This window comes from Orbicella faveolata, unplaced genomic scaffold (assembly GCF_042242905.1).
Source record: "Orbicella faveolata isolate gen_17 unplaced genomic scaffold, um_ofav_v1 contig_1, whole genome shotgun sequence".
Classification (NCBI taxonomy): Eukaryota; Metazoa; Cnidaria; class Anthozoa; order Scleractinia; family Merulinidae; genus Orbicella; species Orbicella faveolata.
The window spans coordinates 16,274,392-16,300,099 of record NW_028301536.1 but is presented as its reverse complement, the minus strand read 5'-3'; the positions used below and the strand labels follow the sequence as shown (position 1 = coordinate 16,300,099).

At 36.8% G+C, this 25,708-nt stretch overlaps 1 long non-coding RNA gene across 1 annotated transcript; it reads left to right on the top strand.

The window, feature by feature from the left end:
- The first annotated feature begins 9,951 nt into the window (after positions 1-9,951).
- LOC149118231 (uncharacterized) lies at positions 9,952-12,501 on the top strand. Its single transcript, XR_016208058.1, has 2 exons — positions 9,952-10,115; positions 11,804-12,501. It is a non-coding gene; the product is annotated as an uncharacterized LOC149118231 (long non-coding RNA).
- The last annotated feature ends 13,207 nt before the right edge of the window (positions 12,502-25,708 follow it).

Sequence of the window (25,708 nt, the reverse complement as noted above, 5' to 3'; positions counted from 1 at the left end):
TTTATAGTGTCACTAGCGCGCGCTCGTGCACGCGCTCATTCTCTATTTTCCAATTGCCCATAATTCACTCTGTTTGCCCCCCAAATTTTGAATAAACTAATGTTGTGAAATGCTTTTCGAGACACCAATCTTGACACCTTGTCTCCTTGCGCCCCGAAACACGTGGTGTGGCAACGCGTGTTTCGGGGCGCAAGTGAGTTCAAAGTACGGAACTTGATATACTGAACGGGTCATTTTGCAATTTATGTGCGTTGGCTGTTGGGCTGCCGTTACACATCTTCGCTGCACAGTGCTGACGGGCCCCAAGAAGGGCGAAACAGCTGTCCACTGTTGCGATCCTACTTTATCGATTCTTGTCATGTTGGTGGCTCAAGACATTTTTCACGTATTATCAGCCTTGCAGTCTGTTGTTTGTTTTCAGTCTGTTGTTTGTTTTCAGATCTCTTTAAATTCAACGTTGGCAGCGTTTATCGTATGCGGTCCCTTGCAGTTTCTGGGTTCTTAAAAACGCATTATACTTCACTTTGAGGTCTCCCAATGCCTTTTACAGCCTTGTACATAAAAACCCTAATCTAAAACGATCTCTAAAATAGAAAACTTTTTAATCGTGATTTAAAACAGTCCACAGAAGAACACTGTTTAATGCCATTTGGTAAGTCGTTCCATAGCCTTGGTGCAATAACCGAGAAAGATCTGCCACCATAAAAAGTCGTTTTATTCTTTGGAATAGACTGCAAATTTAAGTCACTTGACCGCAGAAAACGCTGAGGCATATAAAGAAATATAAGTTCATTCAAATAGTTCGTTTAACACTGGATACACTTAAACTGAAATTATTGGATACAAATATGTAAAATCAACGAGCCATAGGCTTAAAAGAACAGTTTCAGGATAAAATATCAATCCTTTAACTCTCACCTGTAATATAATTCTGGTATACCGATGTTATGCTGGTCAACCGATGATCAAACAGTGGAGTGGATTCCCCAGTGATCGCTATCTACAGAAGCAGAGAAAAGTTCAATATGTCAATCAATATGAGCAATATATATGAATATATTAATAAGGTGGTATCGTGGGGGCTGAACTGAAAAGAAACGTCGAATTGGCTGAAGTTAATTAGTATTGATTTTTAACTAATGGTTCTTTCCTGACTTCATATTTGTTTTTAGCACAGTTTGACGTAACTACATCCTTGTTTTCGTAAACTTATGATTTTCGGAGATGTTATTTTTTCAAACAACCGCCTTATTTTTGCTATCTGTATTCTCGTTTGGTACATTTTGTATTTTACCACTTCCTTGGAAATGCCGAGTCAAATAGAGAACAAAATAATGTTCCCACATCATTTCAATTTCGGTAAAAGTTCCAGACATGCATGCTAATGCCTTAATTTGATTCCTACAGATTTCCGCTTTGAACAATGACTTAAAGCTAGTCCAGTATGTTTTTTTTTTTTCCTAAGAGCCTTCCTGAAAGCTAGATAATTGCTATGGACTTATGTATTGGTTCGCACGTAAATGAAACTCCTACAGAGATAAGTTTTATTTAACACTGATATGTATGACTGAATTTATGAAAACCGTGTTAAGACTTTGCACCGAAACAACCATATGCGCTTTGATTTCACAATTCCAAAAGGCCTTAAAATCACTCCAAGCGATCAAAAAAAAATGGATAGAGAGAAAAGCAAGAAAAGGAAGATAAGAGAGTGGAGGAAAAAAAGACTTAAATTCCTTTTGATTTTTATATCGTCTACTTTCGAAAGGAAAAACCGCTTGAATTCTTTGACACTGTTTACATAAATCCAGACATATATATATAGTCAGTCAAATATTTCAAGTTCTCTTTTCTAAAAGCCCAGATGAGAGCTGCAATATTTGTTACAGACTTAATATTTCATCATTTTACATGTAATTAATGTTAGGATGGAGATTTGCACTCAAATGTCCTGATTTAAACGTATATTAAGATTTCCACAGATTTGGATTTGTATCTACGACGTTGGTCTTCCCAAAGTTTCTTCTAAATGCTCAAGTAGAAGTTTAATTAAACTGGGCCCATGTAATTACTATGGACTTATGTTTTATCTTTTTTGCTTAATAGAAGACGTTTGCGCAGGTGTCCCGGATCACGCGACTCTTGAGATTTCCAAAGGTTTCAGTTTTTACCTCTGGCAGATTATGGCGTTGGTCTGGCTACAAGGTTATTTTCTAACAGGCCAGTCGAAGGTCCACATAATGCCTCACGTCGAAAATATAAGTCGTAAGATAAAATATTGACCATCACGCAGTTTAGATCAGTGTAATTAATATGAGATTGAGCAAAAAAAATGCACATTAATCTCCATCGGTCTCCATTGTAAGCGTTATGGATATAATTGAGAATGATAGTGTGGGGGCTGAATCGTAAACAGCTTAGTCATTATGAAAGAGCCATTTTAAACAAATTCCTCTTTTGATAGGTCACGGCAAGAAATATTCCATTATAATTTGTTAGTCCGGTCGATGTCGGTCAGATGTTTCTGACCTCCGGAATATAAATAAAGTTTCCTCGTTTTAATTTTAAAATTTAACTTTGCTGTTGCTAGTTAATCATTAGTAATAACTGAGTAATATTCGGCCATAGGATTTCAAGCAGAGAACGTCGATATCTGAACAAACTCCAACAAAAACAGAACAGAATAAAGCAAAACAAAACGAGATAGATCCACTTGGAAAAGTAACAGACTGTAGTTCGTGCCCACTTACACTATATATTGATACAGTCAAAGTCGTTATTGGCTGCCACTCAAAGTTAATAAATAACTTATTTGTCATCTCCTTAACTTATTTCTAACTTCCTTTTGAGGAAATACATACCTTCTTTGGTCAGAGGAAGCAAATGTGGACTTACTCTCAGTGAAGGCAATGATATTCTCTAGGTATGTGACGTGGTTCAAAATACATGACCACGTGACGTGTCATTTTGTTAAAATTTAATAAATCGGCAAATTGGTGGCGAATTTTCACTCTATTGATCAATAAATAAGCGTTTTCGATGCAAGTTTAAATCATCTACCTTGTTACGTTTGGAATGATCTACGTTGATTTCGCTATTAGAAGATAGAAGTGATCAAAAGTCAAATTTTGTTGAAAAAAGCGGCCTTTTACCCTATAAACGTTTTCTACGAAAAGCGGGGCGGTCATTACAAACGTGAGAGGATGGAAACAATTGAACTGCATCTAAAATGCGTTTTTTATTAGATGATATTACTGAAAACCGCCACCAATTGCTCGAATAAAGTCTATTTTCCGCTAAAAGTCACGTGAAATGTCAAGTGACCCTTCAGAAGCACCAAGTCTACTTTCAAATGTCCAGGACGTTAAAACCTAATTGTGTACTAAATTTTGTTCCATTGCCATTTATGCTTTCAGAAATATGATCAATACATTATTTTTACTAGTGATAGCCTTTGACCGCGGCCTTAAATTACTTTTGAATTATTCCGGAGGAATTCATTTTCTCACAAAAGCAGAAAACACTCCATAAATCTTCGTCGATACCAACTGACTCGAAATGTTCCATTTCTTTTTCGTGCTTCGAAACTGCCTGCCTTAATTGCAAAAAGATTCCGACACCAGATCGACTCCGACTCAGACGCTGTTAAGGTTCAAGAACTGCTGAATTTGCATGACGTGAGATTGAAACACGGGCTAAACAATGGGCAGAGTTATGTTGAGTAAGGAGCCGAGAATTATGTCGCTCAGGTTGCAGAGTCACCGTATTGTCGGGTATTTTAAACGACTAATTTTGTCGAAAGTCTCAAACCACTGCGAAGATACCTTTTTTGGGGTTGATTACGAATGTATTTGGACTTCATTTCTTTAAGTAATATTGTTGAGTCCAGTGATACCACACCACGCGTGTATTCAACCTAAACCGCTCATTTATGAAAAACACTTTTTCCGACATTACCACGAACAACGATTGTACAAATGTTATCTCTATTTTCGGAATAATGTCTTACCTTGAAGCAAAGGAAATGATTCATTTTCACTTGCTTGAGGTTACGGTTTAAGAATCTGAAGATGACGTTAGCCAGTAGTGGTGGTGATGTTAACTTTTTTGATTTTAGACTCCGTAGATTGGCCTTAAATAAGAGCAGTTCTCGGTTAAGGAGATATTCCGGCTGAGAAACAGATGTTCAGAATACAACTAATTCGTCAGCAACAATTACTTTTACGAGAAGCTTCTCGTTTGAATTGCTAATGTGCTCTTCACCTGGCTATTGATCTGACACACGGGTTTTCTAGAGATAAGATATTTACAAAATGAATCAAAAGTGGTTATATGCAGTGTCAAGGTTGTATCCTTCATTCTAGAAGTAAGTGAAGTAATATATCAAACACAAAAGACCGTGCTTGAACACATTACCAAACACAGAGAAGAAAGTTGAAAATACGACGCACAGCGGAGTATCTTTGACGAACCTCGAGTTGTTTGAAAATGTGGTAAACGCTGTCTTGAGCGTCTGATATATCTTTTCAATCGAAACTAAACCTAAGAAGAAATCGTAAAAATCCAGCCTAATTAAGATCGGATATCCAAACACCATCACCATCTTGATTTCCTTTGTTTAAGTTTGATAAATTATTAATGAGTTTGAGAAGTTTATTTCTCATTAATAGCTTTATTTTAGCATATTAGGGCCTGAAGTGAATTTCACATGTAAAGGATGTAAAGCATTCATTACTTAACATTATCCACAACAGTCACCTAAATTGCCAGTCACCTAGCCTTAATTGTTGAAAGGTTCGACAACACATCGACTGCGACTCAAATGTAGTCAAGATTCAAGAATCGCTCAATTTGTATGGCGTAACATATCAAACACGAAAGAACGTGTTTGACCACATTTTCAAACACCGAGAAGAAAATTGAAAATACCACGCGCAGCGGAGTATTATCGAAGAACAACAGTTAGAGTCTTGTTGGGTAAGGAGGCGATTCTTAAGATCCAGGGTCAATGTACTGCAATTGGCTAATTTCGTTAAAATGCTCGAACCTTCTCTTTTAAAACACTAATTTGGCCTTCACCTGGCTGTTAATCTGGAGATAATTATTTACCACGTGAATCAAAAGCCGATATATGCAGTGTCGGACTGTCAAGACTCTATCCTCTATCCTTTGTGTCTTAATCATCCAAAAAGAAGAAATAAAGAATACCACGTTCAGCTGAAATTTCAACAGAATGGCAGTTTTAAATTTCTTAACATTGTGGTGACAAAATCAAATTTCATTCCCAAAACGGTTTTTTCTGTTTTCGTTTTTTTTGCTCTGTAACTTTTTTTATTCCGGTTATTTGAATATTTGGTGGTATCTGGTAATATTATAAACGAACTAAATGCAACTATTGGCGGCTATTTAGGAGAAATGTAGCCTCACGAGACCAAAACTCACGTTTAAAAGAACAAAATTGCAAATTCTTAATTTGTGGTTTAATGAAAAAATGAAAAGAATATATACATCTTGTGGTTACTTGTTATAGCTAACATACTGGCGACATATATTACCATCTTTAACAGCTGCGTACTAAATCTGACAGATAGAAAGAGGAAGTTCTAATTTTGTAACCTAGTCACATCAGTAGAGGAGATTTATCATCCGATTTTGAAGGTAAAATTATCTCTTAAAGGAAAGAAACTAATTTTATTTGTCATTTTGTTTTATTATCTTGATAAGTTCGTTTCTAACACATCCGCAAGCTGGAGGCTTTTGTTTGGAACAATCCAGAACATAAGTGATGGAGGTAAGTGTTCATTTAAAGAAGAACAATTGAAATATTGAGCGTAAACATTCGTTTTGGGGGTAATTCTAAACTAAAGCAAATACTGCCATCTGATTGGCTGAGATGTCGTACGCTATCAAGCATCAGTGTGCCGTTGCTAGAGGTCGTCTACATAATGGCGACTTTTTCGTTTCTCCGATGTTTCGAAGAAGATTTAGAAATATTACTGGATAATTCAATTTCCAAGAATTATGCTCATCGTTATGCGACTTTAAAACCTATAAAGTTTTCAATAAACTACTGATGAGCCCGCGAACAGTTCAGTGCAAGCTTTTTGTAAGTAAAAATTGACACATCCTGCGCGAGATGTATAGTCAAGTTAAAAAATACTTGAAAACCGTTATTTGAAAAAAAAATAAAATAAATGTAGATTATTTAACACAATCAAATCATTCGCTCTTTATTTCTATGAGGTGATAGTTCATTCGGTCTTCGGCCTCATCAGCCCATAATTTAGTTGTTAAATTTTTCGCGGTACTTTGATCCATTCTTCTCCAATTAGCAGAATAGTCGAAATATATTTTGTATCCCAGAAAAAGGCAAATGGGCCCTAACTCCAGAAAAATACAAGAAAAACGGATAAGGTAACTAAGAACTTTGGCGCACTTTGTAATAACCTCAGTGTCTCACGGCACAGTCAGCGGATGGTAAAAAGTCAACCTTGCGTCCAGGAGCGTGTAAATTTCATTTCGAACATACTAAACTATAATCATGGCAGGTCTCCGCATCTTTGCGATTAAGTGCAAGGAAGTCCAAAACGTTGCGTATGGTGGGGAATTAACTTGAGATATGACGTCATCAGACGTGCTCTAACCAAAGAAGAATTTAATCTATTAATTAAATTCATGGTTGCAATATGTGGAATTTTGATTGTTATGGCATATTTAATTTCCTGAAATCATCCTCTCATTCGTGTTTCCTTTCAAGAGAACATTTATTGCAAAAACTGTATTTCAGTCTTTTCTGTTTTCGAAATTCGTTCTCGTGCAGTTTGAGACACCATGTCTAAATATTTCCTTGAATGAATCACCTTCGGAATGAGTCAAGTGGGGACATCTTTCTATTTTTAAAAGCCGCATGACATTTCGTCTAGTTGTAGCATTCTCTTTGAATTTTTATCACATTCTGGAAAATACAGTGCGAAAGTACCGAATATAGCGTGAATTCCATTTGTATCTGTATGTTTTTGCTTATAATGGATTTAACGTATGAAGACACAGGGTGTTACCTTAGCGAATACCCTAGATTTGCGTCAGGTGTCTTCAGACGCCGATAAGAAATGTTTAAAGACTTCAGTTCTTACCTTAAACCGTTGAGAATCCAGTCTGTTCAAAAACTGTTTAAAAGTTTGACTTGCAATGTTTCAAAAGTAACGTCCTTTTTCTATGTACATGTATGTTTCAAACGACAAGAGCCGGTTTGGGCAGGAAGTTTCATTGTACAACCCAGGGGTTTTGTCCACGTTAAGGGTGGAAACTTAGCAAAAGCGAAGTTTACACAACTCGCATCATAATTTGCATCTTCCTTCTGCTTTGACAGAGTCGATGAATGCATGACAGCCCTCCAAGAATGAGTACCTAAATTTAACTTTGAGACAGTGTTTGTCAACAAGGTAGACATAAGTGTCTGCCAATGAAGTAACTGTTCCGACTTGTATAAGCGTTTGCTCCTCAGTTTTTTTTTTTTGTTTTTTTGTTTTTTTGTTTTTTTTCGTTCTGCAGGTGGTCTTCAAAAGAAATCTCTTCACCGAGCGTCGAAATTCTGCATCGGAGGCACATTTGCGCTTTGCAAGCGAGGTTCGATGCGTTCGAAACGAGGGAAACGACTGTATTAATGTCTTCAAAAAAGCCACCAAGCTCGCGCTCCTGATAAAATATACATAACATTCTCCACACGTTGCTTGTCTTGCATTTTCCCCTGCTTTTCATTCGGTATTCTTGCTGTTGATTTTGTTTGTTTTCCTCTGATTAAGGGAAGAGAGAAGAAGCTTATGTAGGACCACGTAAGCTTATCGTGAGTAAAACAGTTCAACATGTTTTTATATGGTATTTTTTCAATTTACTGTGATATTCTGGTAATCCTTTATGAACAGAAAAGTTAAATATAACTTTGTCCATTTGCTCGAGGTTTTGTTGGAGATGTCAGTTGGCATCCTTTGTTTCTTTAATGAAGCTTTTTGTTTGATATTCATTTTTGCTTTTCGTGACAGTATTGGATTTGGTGTGAAGGAAGTTTTCCAGATATATCGAGCCGAGTTGCGAAACGACCTGATTTTCAAAATTGATCCAGTCTGAGATGTTATATTATTTATGAGCCCTGAAGCTACCATCAAGAAAAACGTTATCAATTTTAAAGTTTAAATATCAATATTTTTCATAGTAATTGCCCTATTTGCTTTCATCCAGTAGTAGACCAAAAATATCCCCAGTTGACGGCTTTTTGATATCCTCATATCCTGTACCCTAGCTCTCAGCCTTGTCAAATCCATCGTATAATAACGCACGTCTTCTCAAAGTTCTGTTCTTCCTGCTAAGAATTCATTTTGCTGTTCTCCAAGGCCAGTACAAAGGAAGTGAAAAAGTAATTAGTGATATGTGATAATACCTGTAAAGATTACAAGAAAACTAAATGGTTTCAAAACATAGTCCACCATGCAGGAAACTGTGTAATAATTTCAGACAAGTCATGCAATTTCAAAAGCTACCAGTACACACTATAGCTGTGAATGCGTCTCTTCTTAGTTTGATTTCCTGCTGAAAACAGCGTAGAGGACGAGAGAGTATCGTACAATGAAGTCATGCCATCGGTCACTTCTCTAACAGTCATATCAGTGTTTGAGTGAGCTAGAGGGAAACCTGGGGGAGGGGTTTCTGAGTGTGTTCTGATTGGCCATTAAGAACTGGAATATCTCGTCCCAATGTTTCTCTCAATTCAAATTACAAAGTGTTTTGATGATGTAAAGACCGTTGCAGTTGACTCAAAATTTGCGCCCAACAGAAATAATAAATAAACTAAATAAATTATATTTAGAGAGGAAGCTACATCAGCTTTAGCTGCCAAAAAATACATTAAAAAAGCCTTCCCTACTCCTCACGCAATATCCAGTCTGCTTCCTTTGCGTGAACCCCACGATTCGAACGCGTAGGACTCTTTCTTCTAAATTGACTGATCCATCTTAATTTGATTTCATATAACATTGGTCTTTTTGTGCTGCCATCGTCTCACTAAAATCGTTTCTGGTCGTTATCGCTACCAACCAAATTTCTTCTGGTGCGAAATCACTCACGGTCAATAATTTCCATTGCAAATAATATTATTCATAGTGCACGTGCTGATGCTGATAATTATTCATCTCATGTTCAGTTATCCGCCATCGTCTTCGTTAGTTCCTGTTCCGTCCACGTTTCTACAAAAAGAGTGAAACGTTTGGTAACCTAATCTTGCAAAACCGACAGTTATGATGTTAGTGGAAAGAGACAGACATGTTATGTGGCCGAGTAACGATTATTCGACCGAAACAACGATATATTTGCCATGAAGACAAGGCACACGTGCCGAGGTTCAGTCGAGCTTGTACGGTTTCAGTGCGGCTAGTGCGTCTTCGTTTGAAGTTTGCCAGGTTGGTAGAACTGTAGAAAGCACTGTAAAATCACACACTACTTAGTTTTTCAACTTTTTGCCAGTTGCAACAGTACGCGCACAGTTTACACCATTCAAGTCAATATATGTACAATTTTAGCTGTGAACATTGCTCTTTCACTCACTCACTAACTGAAAATTTCTTTGGATCACAAACCGATTTACTTCTTGGAATCTGAAAACTCTTTCATCCACTGGTCAAGAAAAACAGATCGACTGCTTTTAAAGTGCAGGCGTCCTGCGACTGATGTTTCTTTTATCATGAAATCTCGAAATTAAGCATAAAGTGTTTGTTAAGTATTGGGAATAATGAATCAGCACATCAGTAAGTTTTCTTTGTTTTTTTGCATTTTGTTTCTGCGTTGGTTGTTTCCTTGCTGTTGTGGTTGTTCGTTACTTTTTCCCTTAAAGGGGGAGTTAAGTATTTGAACTGAAGCTTGTAATTTCACCGATTTCATTCAATAGTAACTTTCGTTACTGCCAAATTATCTTGAGTTGCTGCAGTTTCAACTCTTTTGGTCTTCGTTTTAGGCCGTTTTTTTTTCCTTCATTAGGATAACCAATGGCGAGAGAACATCGCACAAGTTTCACAAGCAATTTTACTACGTCATGAAGTATCATATGAGCTGTTACATGGCATTTAACGGTATGTCAGTTTCAATCAATTTTTAAGACGTAACGAAAAGAAAACCTGGGCTCAACTGTTCAAATCGTGACTGGAATTTGAGAAAATTTTTAAGTTGACCACAAACATGATTAATACAAAGTAGTAATGAAAGGCTTCGGGCAAGAACGTCCCCTTGATTTTCGGTCATTTTTGAAGTTATTCAAAAAATCACAGGAAACATTACAAATTAAGCCAGCTACTTTGTATATTGCGCACACGCACAAGTTACACTAATTTATAGCTGGAAAATTCTGAAAACAGAATTTAATCGAGGCTAACACAACTGAGAAAACAATGTAAACAAATCGTGCTTTACTTCAGTACTTAACATGGCATGGCGCTGAATAACATAAAAAAGTTTGTTAAGGCGTAATGATAGATTTTCATATGATGGCTGGTATTCACACTATCAAGAGGTCATTTCAGAGTTGAGCATCGTTCAGTGCAAATTTCAAATGTAATTTGGCCTAAATTGCGGCTGTGAATAATTGAAATAGATAGAAATGAGAATAAAGGAAAAGCAACCTTTTTCTTTGAAACTGATTCGTCCAGATCTTCTCTGAGAGTGGTGCTGACTAGAAAGTCGATCTCAACTCTTTTTCATGTTAGTGTTTTTCTCTAAGTCAGAGACCCTGTTGAAACGTAATTGGTTAATACGTTAGCATAAGTATTCTTCAAACGTCAACATGTTATTATATCATGCATGTGGGCATATAAGTTTTTCATTTTCAATTCCTGTTCAAACATTTCATTTTTTTAAGTGGCCAAATTTGACGATTTGTGTCAAACAATGCTGATGTGACCTTTTTGGGGGAATTATTAGACAATTGTCATTTCATTCAGTGGTTTGCTCGACATCATTAGAAATGTCGTCGTCGATTTAGCATTAGCAGCAATTTTGTTATTTATTCGGTTTGTTTCTCATTTCCTATGAAGGAAAATCCGCAGCTGCTGCAGATTTTAATCAACTTGTTTTGAGGCTTAAAGAAAATATACTTTTTGAGACGTGGGATTTTCGTCTCGATAGACAAAATAAGAAATGATGCCTTGTGGTTAAAAACACGGACAAAATTTCAATATTTTTCCTCGCACATAATGTAAGTTAATTAAAATAACAGAACGAATTTGGATTTGCAGACAACAACATGCTTCATTTCCTCACAATTTGCATTTACAGATAAAGCACCTATTGGTATAAGTGTATATCTCACCCAGATGCCTTTCGTTTTAGCCAGGTTGCATCTAAATTTTTAGGAAAGTTTGAAAAACAGAGCTTTAAGGTTTCGCGTAGTTTGCTACCGCAATGATAAAGGATCATAAAGCTTTCATTTTATTTGTATTGCAACAAACGTTTTATTTCTCGGCATAAATGGCTTGCAATTTCCAAGAGATTTTAAAAAATCCGTGAGCATAATAACACAAAGACTGATAGAAACAAGTTATGCCTCGCCTTCACGACCCAATTTCCAATACTTTACAGCGTAATTTTGATGTTTCCAAAAAAAGTTACGGAGCTGTTTGTGTCGTATGCTAGAGCTCAGAGTAAGATGTGTGCGTCTTGGTATCAGGAGCCATAATTAATCGTGGCTCCTGTTGGTATAAACTTTTAATGTTTGTTTTTCCTCAGTTGAACACGGTATTACGCGATTGAATTATTTCTTTTGCAGGAGTGAAGGAAGTCTAACATGCCATTAAACTGCATTTTAGACCGATTCTGTATAATAAAGCTGCTGCAAGTTCTCATCGTGAAGTTTTCTCTTTGCTGAATACGCACAGATATATTTAATAGGGAACGCGAAAACACGTTGGACATTTGCCAAGTTTAAAATGTATCAGAGCAAGAAAACAGAAAGCGTTAAGGGCAAAATATTGCTTTCGTTCAGATTATTCGTCTGCACTTATTGAAAGAAATTACAAGTATTTTTGCTGGCAACTGCGCCTGTTACAAATGGTTTCTGATAGTTTCGTCAGAACAATTCCAAGTCTTTTACCTGAAAAAATTTTCAAAAATAAAGTCTTTTGGCGGGAAAATAGAGCGCGTTTTTAAACGGTGCCTGGAAATTTTTCCAAAATAAAACTAAGTCTTTTGGCGGGAAAAATCTCTGCAGTTTGCAGTCAGATTTGGCCCATCGAAAGTCAGCCTTTATTTTGACTTGTTACTAGACCCTGGTTAAAAGTGCAGAACGTTTTTCCGCGTCGGCAACACTACATAGTCAAAATATAGTAAAAGAGATAGCCTACATTTCGACTAGTTTCCAGGCCCCATTAAAAGCGCGCATTTTTTTATTAAGTGACAGAAGATTCATTTGTTGATTACAATATTGTTTCTTTATTTCCATTCAATAAAGTTTTAATTGATAACTGATTTACAAGTTGTGATCTTTATTGAGTATATATTTACAAGTTAAGTATGAAAACTGTTTAACTAACTACTACGGTCGATAGATACAGAGTAATTTTACGAGTCGTAAAATTTCACTGTATCTATATACCAAAGTAATTATTTAAAACAGTTGATAATTGTTAGTAAGTCTGAAAAATATCTAAGTAGTAATTACAACAATCAAAGCAAAGAAAATAAGTTTCTCAAAATCAAAAGTGAAATTACATATTTTGTCTCGTTCTTAGCAAAAATGTTTACTACGGAGGTACAAAAAAAATATTGCCGGAAATTTTGTTCATTAAAAATTACAAGTCAGGTCAAATTTAGAGATAATTTCTCTTTCAACTACAGCGATTTCAAGTCTTCAAAGCGAATGAATACAAAATAAACGCGGACCCATGCAAAGAAACCACACGAAATCGTAATAAGAGAAGTTTGAATAACAAGAAAATTTTGGTCAGAAATTCAGTGTTATTTGAAGAATAATTCTGTTCGTTTGCTATTTGCGCAATGGTAATATTTCATAATTTGAGTTGTTTGCTTCCGAAATTTCTTGAATTCTCTCTCTGCGTAATTTGCTGTAAAATCTAGCAGTTCAAAAAATACGGCGAGAAATTCAGAAAAATTCACAAGCAAAAGGCTACGTTCCATATATCAATATTCCAACATAGCTCCGAGGCTTTCAGGTCCAAATTGCATTTTTTCAAGTTTCTGTCTCTCAATTCCCAAAAGAGACTCGGATACAAAGAAAACAACACCAAATATAGACGTTTGTCCCGAAAGCCTCGGAGCCGTGTTAGAATATTGATATATCGAACGTGGCCTATTGTGCCCTAAAATGCAATACAAAATGGCTTCTTAAAATCCATATACGGTTTCATGACTGAAGATGAATTTACTCAATTGGAGAGGAAAAATACGGCGAGATCTTTTAGAAACATTCATAATTAATTGCGCCGTAAAATAGAAGAACAAGTTACCTTGAAAAATTTAACTTCGTTGCATGACCGACAACAAATTTAGGCCTCTGGTAGAAGATATGTACGGTTAGACTTTCAAAAACAATCACAATTAATTGCGCCGTGAAAAATAAGACGAAACGATGTTTAAAAAATTTGCATGCAGCTTCATGGCCTACAATGAAATTTGGTCTCAGGAGGAATGAAATACGGCGAGATCTTTTAGAAACATTCACACTCAGTTGCGCCGTAGAGTAGTGAAAGATAAAATTCCTCTGAAAAAGTTACATCAACTCGCCAAATTGAAGTCTCTGGTTTTCAAAACATGGGTCCGCGCGCTACCAATTTAAAATCTTAGTTCTCCTTACTGAAGAGCATGCACTTCGTGTAATGCTAGTTATGAGAATTTAATCGTACATGACGGCAACATTCCTCAGTTAAATTCTCGTCATTGGAGTGACTTTGATTCTCTAATTGTTCTTGGAAATGAAAGGCTTAATACTGGTTCTGTGTAATAATTATTCTTTACCTAACGATCCACATGAAACGTAAACCAAACGCCGTGATTTCTTCGTGGCTTCTTCATCTCCTGAGGCTTCTGGCGCGCACGGGAGTCCATGAGAATCTATGTCTGTGTCCCGCGGCAATATTGAATAAAGAGCTAACCTATGGAAAATATACCCATCCATGTCAACAATGCAGTGCTTTCTAATTAAGGCGCATTCTGCAAGAACAAGAATAAACAATCTCTTAAAAAAAATGCATGTAAAGTTTTAGAAGTCCGCACCCGTCTAAAGCTGCTAGTTAGTAGCAAATCATTTTGTCCTTTTGAAAATTAAAGCATTCCTTATCGCCGCCATGTTGACAATTCAGTTTATTTCTTAGACTGAACTGGGATAAGTTTGAAAAATTGACTGCTCTTTGTAATCAAGCTCCTATGCCAAAAATCGTGTTATATCCCCACTTACTGATAAACAAAAATTTGGTCGGAATCTTCAAAAGTTGTTTCACTTTAAGAAATCACTTTCATTGCTAATTTGCATCAGAATGAGATGGTCACACCCTGTTGAAGGTCATTCAAGGTCATCCAGTTTGATCTGACAGATCCAAATGCAGTGGTCTAAATCAGGAAGAATTGAGTACGTTACCTTTTTCCCCTGGTAAGAAGGGGTCCGGAGAATCTCAAATTCACGAAAATTATTTTTAAAATAGACCTAATAAGAAGGAATAGACCTTTCTCGACTGGGCGCTTTGTTGCCCCATTTCAGACCATGTGATCATACGCTAGACAATTTTCAACTAGTTGCGCGTATATGAATAAAGGATTTTTAAACTGATAAAAGAACAATTCCCTAGAGAATATCACGTGGTCTGTAATGGGACAACAAACCGCCCAAGCGAAAAAGGTCTATTGGTTGAAAGTCGAAAACTCCTAATTAGAAGATGTCAGCTCTTTTGGAAATCACGTGGGACTGAGTAATTTGCAAGTCATCCAGGTCATTAAGACTAGCGTGAATACAGGCTACAGAAGGTCACTCAAGGTCACTCAAGTCTGTCAGGAGCAAGTTAAGGCTGTAGTCAAACCAGCAAAACTCGAGTATTTTATCTTTTTCTCTCGCACAAAGGCTTTCAGATTACCTCAAATTCAAGTATATTGCCTTTCGAAAGCTCAAGTTTATATGAATTTTTCCAAAATCTCCTTTACATTTTAAGTTGTTTGCTTTTGAAAATCACGTGATAAATTTGCACTCTAAATTGGGCAATCGAACCCAGTGTAAGAGGCTACTAAAATGGCAGCTAGCGAGAATTACAAAAGACACTGAAGGTTATTCAAGATCACAAACATGAAGGCTCTAGTTCAATGAAGTCGCAACAAAAACTCTTTAAATTGGTACATGAAAGGCATTTTCACTAAAGCTGTGAAATTATTGCCCTTGTTTAGAGTGAAAGGCAAAATATAATTACTTTTCAAACTATGTTACAAAATCCCTTGTTGGATTAACTCAAAATGACCTTCCTTCATCACAGCCAGCTGAAGTCTTTATTTGAAGTCCCGAGTCTTTGCTAAAATGCAATTTCACGTAATATATCAAAAGAGAGATGCAGTGCTTCATCGAGATATCCAAACACCAAGAAGAGAGTATTTTTGACGAAATTTGAGGTGTTTGGTTAACCCATGAAACACTGTCTTAACTGTTTGATATATCTTCTCAAACGAAACAAAAACTAAGGGGTAAACAGAGAAATAAAATCGTCAAAATCTATGCTACATGTAATTAAAACCAGGTATCCAAACCTCCTTCACGGTTGTGATTTTCTTTGTTTCAACTGGTGAATTATTAATGAGTTTGAGAAAGTGATTATCATAACGAAAATTCCTCAAAATTCTGAGAAGTCCTGCCTCAACCAATGGCTTTACAAGACAGCTGTTCCATGGATTTTTAACTTTTATGTAACACACAGATTAGCGGATGTAATAAATTACGTCCAAATGTAATGCCCAATAAAAATGGCCCATGTAAATATAATATCACTGATGTCATGTTTTTGCACAGGCAGGAGAACAAGTACATGTACAGTGTGCCAGTCAATTGAAAATTCAGACTCCAAGACCTCAGTTTTTGTTTGAAAAACTTGAAGATTGTGTCACAAAGACCTACAAAAAAACCTAATCCCTTCCCAACTGTGTAAGGGAGGCGCGGTGGCCTCATGGCTAGTGCGCTCGTCTCCGGATCGAGCGGTCCGGGTTCCAGCCCTGGCCGGGGACATTGTGTTGTGTTCTTGGGCAAGACACTTTACTCTCCCAGTGCCTCTCTCCACCCAGGTGTATAAATGGGTACCGGCGAACTTAATGCTGGGGGTAACCCTGCGATGGACTAGCATCCCATCCAGGGGGGAGTAGAAATACTCCTAGTCGCTTCATGCCACAGAAACTGGGATAAGCTCCGGCCTGATGGGCCACTTGGCTCGCATGCAGACTTTACCTTCCTAACTGTGTACTGTATGCCAATAAGACATCTAACATAAACACTGAAGACAGTACGAAAAGAGCCACAAACTCACCATTGTCAAATGTGCTCAGCCAGACATTTTCTGATGAATGAGTGGAATTCAGCAGGTGTTTCCTCATAGCAATTCCAGTCTACACAGAGGTTAACAAAACAATGTACAAATTAGTAAATGAAGTTTTCAAAGACAACAGTAACAAAAGCTGGAGTACTTGCAAAAAAAAAAAGACACTGTACAAGCCGCGCTACAAAAAATGGAGAACGACGCGGGCCTGGCTGGCCGCACGACACTTACACCAGTTCAAATCGCGGACCTCTTGGATTTCGTATTAAGATCTACGTACTTCCAGTACAACGGATCGATTTACGAACAACGAGAGGGCGCAGCCATGGGGAGCCCTGTATCCGCGGTTATTGCTAATCTCTACATGGAGATATTTGAAGAACAAGCAATAGAGTCCGCACCTTGCAAGCCTAAGATCTGGAAACGCTACGTAGATGGTACTTTCACCATCCTGGATCGGGATAGAGTTGATGTCTTCCTGCAGCACCTGAACAGTCAACAACCATCAATCCGTTTAACCATGGAGATCGAGAACAACAGCAAGATCGCCTTTCTCGACACGTCAGTTTACAGAGAACCTGATGGCCGTCTTACCACCAGTGTCTACAGGAAACCAACACATACTGATCAGTACCTAGCTTATGATTCACACCACCCTCAGTCAGTAAAGCGCGGTATTGTGAAGTGTCTGTACGACCGGGCTAAACGTCTCGTGACCAAACCATCAGTAATCGCTGGAGAGAAGAAACATCTGTCATCTGTACTTGTTTCTAACGAATATCCCTCCTCTTTTGTACAGAAGATCACAAAGGCACGAACAACCCCAAGAAGAGAGCTTGTCACGGAATTTAAATCCACCGCCGTTTTACCTTATGTCCAAGGAGTTTCGGAGTCTCTCCGCCGCTGCCTAGAACAACAAGGCATTCGCACCGTCTTTAAGTCCGACACGACACTTCGGTCACACTTAGTGCGACCAAAGGACACCGTCAACCCGGCTAAACAAGATGGTGTTGTCTACAGGATTCCCTGTCAGTACGGCAAAGTCTAAATCGGGCAAACAGGGAGATCTATGCAGGAGAGTATCAAAGAACACGACAGGGATGTACGACTCGCCCGAATATACCCAGACCTCCGCCGTTTCTGAACACACCCACGAGACCGGCCACTATCCTATCTGGAATGAGGTCAAGTTTATTGATCGAGATCCTCACTGGTACACACGTAGGGTCAAGGAAGCTATTCACATAAGACTTCACCCTAATAACATCAACAGGGATAGTGGAATTGAAATTCCTGAAGCATAGATACCCACGATCAAGAACCACAACAACAGGAGAACGGTACAACAGCGGACCACTGAGGGAACAGCTACTCGCCGGAACAATGGAATTATAGGAGGATCGAAATGCACCAATCACAGCCGACCTTTGTGATATAAATGATACCGTGCAATCAGTCGACCTTATCGTCTGAAGAAGACTAGTAGTAAGCAGTCGAAACGTCGCGATCTACATCTCAAGTGACTACATCGTGAGACAAACGATAAAACACTTTATTATTGCATCTACCACGATGAATAACCTTTTCCTCGAGAGTGTAATATATCTGTTAAGACGTCACCCAATTCAAATATGTCATGAAATTTGATCCTACCCTGCTAATACGGCCACATTTTTGTGTCGCATTGGTGACCGTATAAACGGGGTTCCACTGTACATATCTTCTCAACTCAAGTGTCATTCTTCAGAGAATCTTAATAATAATAAATCTTAATAAAAGTGTTAACTATATGTCTACAATAATTAATGCATCTCTAGTTCATGCCTACAAAATTTATTCTAGCTCCGTCTCCCCTGGTAGTCAGTTCAAGTTTGTTGCCTTTATATTTCGTTCTTTTTTATATTTACAAATGGTAGTGGGTAAATTTATTTCCTTAAATGTAAGAGGCATCAGCAACTTTCGTAAAAGAAGAACAATATTTACATGATGTAGAAAGCAGAAAGCGGATGTTATTTTTCTTCAGGAAACACATTCCACGAAAGGTTATGAGTTATTGTGGAAAGGGAATGGGACGCTCCCTTCTTTTGTTCACATGGGGCTAATAACTCTCGTGGGGTTGCAATTTTAATACGGAATAACTTTGATTGCTCCGTTGAAGAAATAGTCACGGACGCAGATGGTCGTTATATTATACTCAAAGTTCTGTTGAAAGGTAAACGAGCTATCTTAGTTAACATATACGGTCCAAATCGTGATAACAAATTAGTTGATTTTTATCATTCGGTTCTCCAAAGTATAAAGACAAATGATTTCGACACTGATAACATTATAATGGAAGGAGACTTCAATTGTCCATTAAATCCTATTGTTGAGAAAAGAGGTGGAATTCTTATGCTCGGGCAAAGTGTAATCAACGCCATAGAACGTCTACAATGTGAACTTGATCTGCATGATATTTGGCGTATTAAAAATCCCACAGAGCGTAGTTTTACGTGGAGTCAGCCAGATCGGTTTTGTCTAGATTAGATTACTGGCTTATCTCGAACTCGGTATCAGATAACGTTTGTGATGTCGATATCATACCATCTATTAAAACAGATAACTCGGCGATTAAAATAGAATTTAAAGATGTTAGTGATGGTGTTAAGGGCCGACTATGGAAATTAAAATGCTCTTTATTAAGAGATGAAGTGTACGTTGACGAAATAAATCGTATGATCCTACCTGGATACATGAAGGTAGAATAGACCTGTCTGATCCCCGCTCAGTACTGGACTGGGTTAAATATAGCGTTAAGAAGCATTCTAGAAAATACTCTATGAATAAATACAAGCAAAGACGAAGAGAAGAGCAACAACTAAACGAACAATTTCAGAACGCTCATTTAGTTTTTCAAAATGATCCATCCCAGGAAAATTTGGTGACTTTAAATGTCCTGAAAGAAAGAATGGAAAAAATGTACGAAGAAAAAGTGGAAGGTATAATTGTAAGATCCAGAGCACGCTGGCATGAACATAGAGAAAAGAACTCTAGGTATTTTCTTAACTTGGAGAAACGAAATCATGTTAAGAAACACGTTCGGAAACTTCGACTGAGTGGCGTTATTACTTCTGACCCTTTCGAAATTTTACATGCTGAAAAGGAGTTCTACGAAGGTCTGTATAAATCTCACTGTGTTTATGCACAACAAATGCAAGCCTCCTTTAATTATGACGATCTTCTAATACTAAAACTTTCAGGAGATTATAGACAGTTTGGTGAAGGAGTTATTACCTTAGATGAATGCGCGAAGGTCTTGAATTCTTTTACTTTATCGAACTTTAAGACTCCTGGGAACGATGGATTGCCAATAAAATTGTATCGAACTTTCTGGAACTCGGTTGGAGAACTTTTAGTGGAATCTTTCAATGAGTCTTTTATAAAAGGAGAAGTCCATCGCTGAGACAGGCCGTAATTACACTGATTGAGAAAAAAGATCAAGACCGTTGTGATCTTAAAAACTGGCGACCAATTTCCCTGCTAAATGTTGATGCAAAAATTGCCTCCAAAGTTATTGCTGAAAGACTGAAGCGTGTGCTGCCGGATTTAATACACGAGAATCAGTCAGGATACATCCCAGGTCGAAATCTTTGTGACAATATTCGCTCAATCATTGGCATAATGGAATATACAAAAGATAACAACAAGCCCGGTATTTTATTTTTCATTGACTTTGAAAAAGCTTTTGATAGCTTAGAATGGGACTTTCTTAATAAATGTCTAGAACTATTTAATTTTGGACCATATTTTATAAGATGGGTTAATATTTTCTATAAAAATATTCAAAGCTGCGTCATAAATAATGGTCTGTGCTCCCACTATTTTAAGATAGAGCGTTGAGTCAGACAAGGAGACCCGCTCTCTCCTTACCTGTTTGTAACGGCGGTTGAAATTTTAGCTATTGCCATTAGAAATAAAGATAGTATCAAAGGGATAGAAATTATTGATTTGGAGACTAAACTATTACAGTTAGTGCACGATACAACAGCTGTTTTATCGGATTTGAACTCCGCTAACGCACTTTTTAGTTTACTTGAAGAGTTTGAGAAGGCTTCTGGTTTAAAACTGAATGTTAAAAAGACCGAAGCAATGTGGATTGGCTCTCTTAAGAGTTGTGAAGATCAACCATTCGGAGTTAAATGGCAAACCTGTATTAAATTCTTAAGGGTTCATATAACGTATGATATCAAGCTGTCAGTTGAAAAGAATTTTAAACAAAGATTAAAGAAAATCAAAAATGTAATTAAACTTTGGAAAGTCAGAGGGCTGTCCATCCATGGTAAAGTAACGATTATCAAGGCCTTTTTGCTTTCAAAAATGATATACCCGAGTTCTGTGTTAACTACTCCACCCGAAATTATAAAGGAATTTAATACTCTGGTGTTTCATTTCCTATGGAATGGAAAAGATAAGGTTACTAGACGCTCCACTTATGCGCCCTACGATTCTGGCGGTATCAACATGGTTGATTATGAAAACATGGTTAAAGCATTAAGGTTAAGTTGGTTAAAAAGAATAATTTTTGATAGCCGTAACAGTTTTTGGAAACTTTATCTTAATGATATCTTAAGTAGTCACGGGGGATTATTTGTATTTAATTGTAACTATGCTGTTGATAAATTAAATATTCTACCTGATTTCTATCATGAATTGTTATTGTGGTTGTCAGAATTACGAGCCCTTGTTGATTGTGATGGCGAATATAAATATATTATATGGAATAACAGAGAAATTAGGGTTGACGGTAAAAGTGTGTTTTATAAACAGTACTTCTCAAAAGGTATTAAGCATACCAAAGATCTGCTATATGATAAGACAAATATTGACTCCTTTAACACTTTTGAAGGAGAAAGGTTTATGAATTTTAATTTCTTGATCTGGACAGGATAGAGACACGCAGTGCCATTGAATCTACGTACACATCCACCCTCTTTTACCGTCGTTCTTGATCCGGAGAACTATAAATACCGTGACTATTATAGCTTTTTGATAAAGTTTAAGTATGAAAAGCCAAAGAAATGGGCCAAGGAAGAATAAGATTCGGAAGATAACTGTATTTCAGAAGCCTTTACGAGCGAACCCTACTTAAGATCTTTTCAATATAAAGTACTGAACTCCATTCTTTTTACCAATGAAATCCTTTTTAAAACAGGCTATATTCCAAGCCCTAACTGTTCCTTTTGTCAAGATACCAAAGAAACTAGAAATCATGTATTATTTACTTGTCCCTTTTCGTACTCTTTTTGGATGGATGTTATTGCCAACATTTTGAATAATATTAGTAGTTGCAGATGTCTCTTACTAAGTAACGTTGTCATAGGAGTCTTGAAGGAGGGGATGGATCTAGTCAATTATGTACTAATTCTAGGTAAGAGCTATTTATGGAGTTGTAGGCATAAAGATATTAAACCGTCGATTAGTCACTTTAGGAGAATTCTTAAAAACAAATACGAAACTGAAAAATATATTGCTTTCAAATCTAATAGAATTATCTCTTTCCGTAATAAATGGAAATCCTACGAAGAATTGTCTTTAAGTGGCGATAATTAATTCTCTACTCTTAGTCAACTATATGGAACTACCTTGTAGGTAATTTAATTCACAAACATACATAAAAATAATGCATACAAGTAATTTAATTAGTGGTGATAAGTAACTCTTCATTTCTGGTTAACTATGGATTATTTATCTTGTAAGTAATTTTAATAAGGACATATACAAAACTTTACATGTAACAAGTTTAATAAGTCCACACATGTATAAAAAAGAAACTGTAATACAATAATAGCTTTTAAAGAAGACATTCAATAAAGGAGGACAAAATTAAAAACATTCTTCAGCGAATCATTAAACAGTGATTCTGGTTCATGAGCTCCATGAAGAGTTATGAAGGTGCTATTTGATACTCCTATTTTAAAGCCTTTCCATGAAGATCCAGTTTAACATTGCTAGTGAAAATGTTGGACAAACGTTAACTGTACCACTTTTACTGCTGCAGTTATGTTCCACTAAATAATACACAACCTCTGAGCTTAATTACTCAAAATAAATCAACTTTTAAATCAATTACAGCTACTTGAACTAATAGAAGTAACTGAAACTGATGTCAAATAACTGAATTTTAAATTTGCACTAGTGATTAATTGGACAATGTGTCTAGTACTTAGTCTAGCATTTTAAAATTTTGGGCCAGTGCCACGTTTATATTACTACAGAAAACAAGATACAGATACAGAGGATTGTAAGCCATATAAACAAACCCACCGTTGATTATGCCATAGTCTGCATTTGGTTAGGAGGCCAAATAATAGTGGCCTACAAGCCCGATAGTGGTGTTTTGCTTATTAAACAAGTATAGGGATGGGGTCAATATCACGGCAGCTGTAATCTCAGTTCCGGTCTCTTTCACCAGACCACCCACAACCCACCCACCACAAAATTTAAATAACCTTTCACCGGGGACAGAAAGATCATTTAAAAACACTACCCAAGGGCTAAGAATGACTATCAATCCCGACTCAATATCGTGTTTTCCCCACCCCCCTTCCGCCGGCTTAACATTGATAGAGGCATAGGCGATACCTCCCCTTGTAGTAGAGTGCTTTTGATTACATTATCAAATTAACGCTCGTAAATTTCACTTGACTATATGCCATTGAATTTTGGTATCGCTTTTCTCGGCGGGGGACGGGGGACCAAAAGTAACTCTCCTTTTTCGAGATATATTAACCACCACTATTTGACTTTACTTTCAGGGGATCACCATTTTGGGGGATCGTAACTTCCGGAATTTTACGGCATTCGGTCTGCCATTTTTTGTGTTTATCCTGCGTAAAACCTACTAAAAAGTTCTCTTTTGGCAAGAGTTTAAGGTGGGGATCAACCTAAGAACACACCATTTTTTCGATTCAAACTTTTTTCATGATTTAGATTTAATTTCAAACAATGGCGAAGTATACATTTTTAGAAAGCTTAAAGACCAAAGATTATGAATATTTGTTTTGTACTTTAGAACTGTATTGTACCCTGACACCGGCTGATTAAATCTGCCAACTGCTGGGGAGTGCCAGGGCTTACTTGAGAATAGATAACTTCTACACGAATTGATCAAAATAAATAATTTTTATATTTTTAAAAGACGACAAATAGCTTACTGTTTTAAGCTTAGAGATTTTTGAAAAGTTAAAAACACATGAAATGATGACCAGTCAAATCTGATACAGAAAATCCAGCATAGATCAGCATACATTTCAATTCATAACTTCGAAAAAATGCACGGGATGGAAAAGTGCTAAGCTTAAAACACAAAACTTACTTAGAACAACAAATCCTGAAAATATCAGCTCAATTGGACAAATCCTTCTCAAAATATCGTTTCTCAAAAGCAAAACTAATTCGTTTTGAAAAAACGAGTTTTGAACTTACAGTAGCAAAAATTTTTCTCAAAATAAAACTTTAATACCTAAGATTCAAATTCAAGTAAAAAACAAAAATTCGATCTTTTACAGAATTTTTAGATGTACCCCCACGTTAAGCCGAGTACCTAAAATGTCCCCCACTACAGTGTCCTGATATTTTCGCCTTCAATGTTAGATTCAGATTTCACATCGAGCCATCGTTGGTCCAGAGTGATCTAGCGTTTTCTATTTAAATATTGACGGATCGTGACGATCCCACTCGGATGGTGACGACCCCACACCCAAATTAGTTTTTTTTATTTATTGCTTTTGTTTTCTTTTTTCTGGAATTTTTAACATTCTTGCAAGAGTCGTAACATCTTTTAGATCATTTTAAAATCCTGCATTATTTTGTTATATGTATCTTGTGACTGTTAGCGTAGGTGGTTTTCCACTCGCATGGAAAAAATCAAGAAATCTAAAATGCTGCATCTCAACGAAGACCAATCGGAAATTATGACGTCACTCCAATTCCGTATGACGACATACTGTCAATGTTGTCGGCCGCATAGTAAAACATGTTTGCACCTAACACACGCACCCAAATTAAATCATTGTGGCTTTAATATTCTTTGAGTTAAAAAAGCCTAGTCTGTTTTTAGGTTTAAATTTTTCTAGCGGTTGTTAAAAGTCAAGTTCCCTTTTATGAACGACGATTACAAATTTCCTTCACCTTTGAATTTACCTAACTTATGCTAGACATATTCGAACAATAATGATCAACTTCTTTTCTTATGATTCGATTGTTTGAGAGAAGTTGCAGGCTACAAATTTGTAGTTCTTCAGGGGAAATTTGGGATATTTTTTATGATATTTTGTTAACTTTCTCCTGGTAAATTCAGTTTCATGGTGGATATCTTCCCTTGCCTTTTATTAATACAAACAATCAGTCTTCTGTAAAAATACATATTGATTGCGGTCAGTGTGTTTGAATTTACGGTTGTCAGCTTGTCTTCTTGTCTGTCTGAAAGTAAACATATATGCACGTAACACATACACCCAAGTTTAATCATCGTGGCTTTCAGAATATTCTTTGAGTTTAAAAAGCCTAGTCTGTTTTTGATTTTAAAGTTATCTATCGATTAATAAACGACGTCTGTAAAATTCCTTTGCCTGTGAATTTAACCAACCTATGTTAGACATATTCAATATGATCATCTTCTTTTTCTAGAAATTAAATAAGTGTTCAAGAGACATCAAATGTCTATTTTCATGGCTCAAAAAATGCATCGCAAACACGCTTCTGTTCCCAAATTTGTTTTTAAGTTTTGGATGATTTCAACATCTTGTATTATTTTGTTATATCTATCTTGTTACTATTAGCGTGGTGGTTTTCCGCTCGCGTGAAAACATCGAGAAAACCAAACTGGCGGATCTTAAAGGCGGCCATTCAGGAATTAAGACGTCATCCCAAGTCCGTATGACGTCATCCTGTCTGTTGTCGCCCTCAAAGTAAACAATTTTGCTCGTAACCGATACACCCCAAGTTTGTTCATTGTTGTCCCTTTTATGAACGACGGCTAGAAAGTTGTTTCACCTGTGAATTTAGACATATTCAAACAATTACGATCAACTTCATTTTCTAGAAATAATTGTTCGAGAGACATCAAGTGTCTATTACGGTGGCTTAAAAAATGCATCGCAACCACGCTTTGGCAGGCC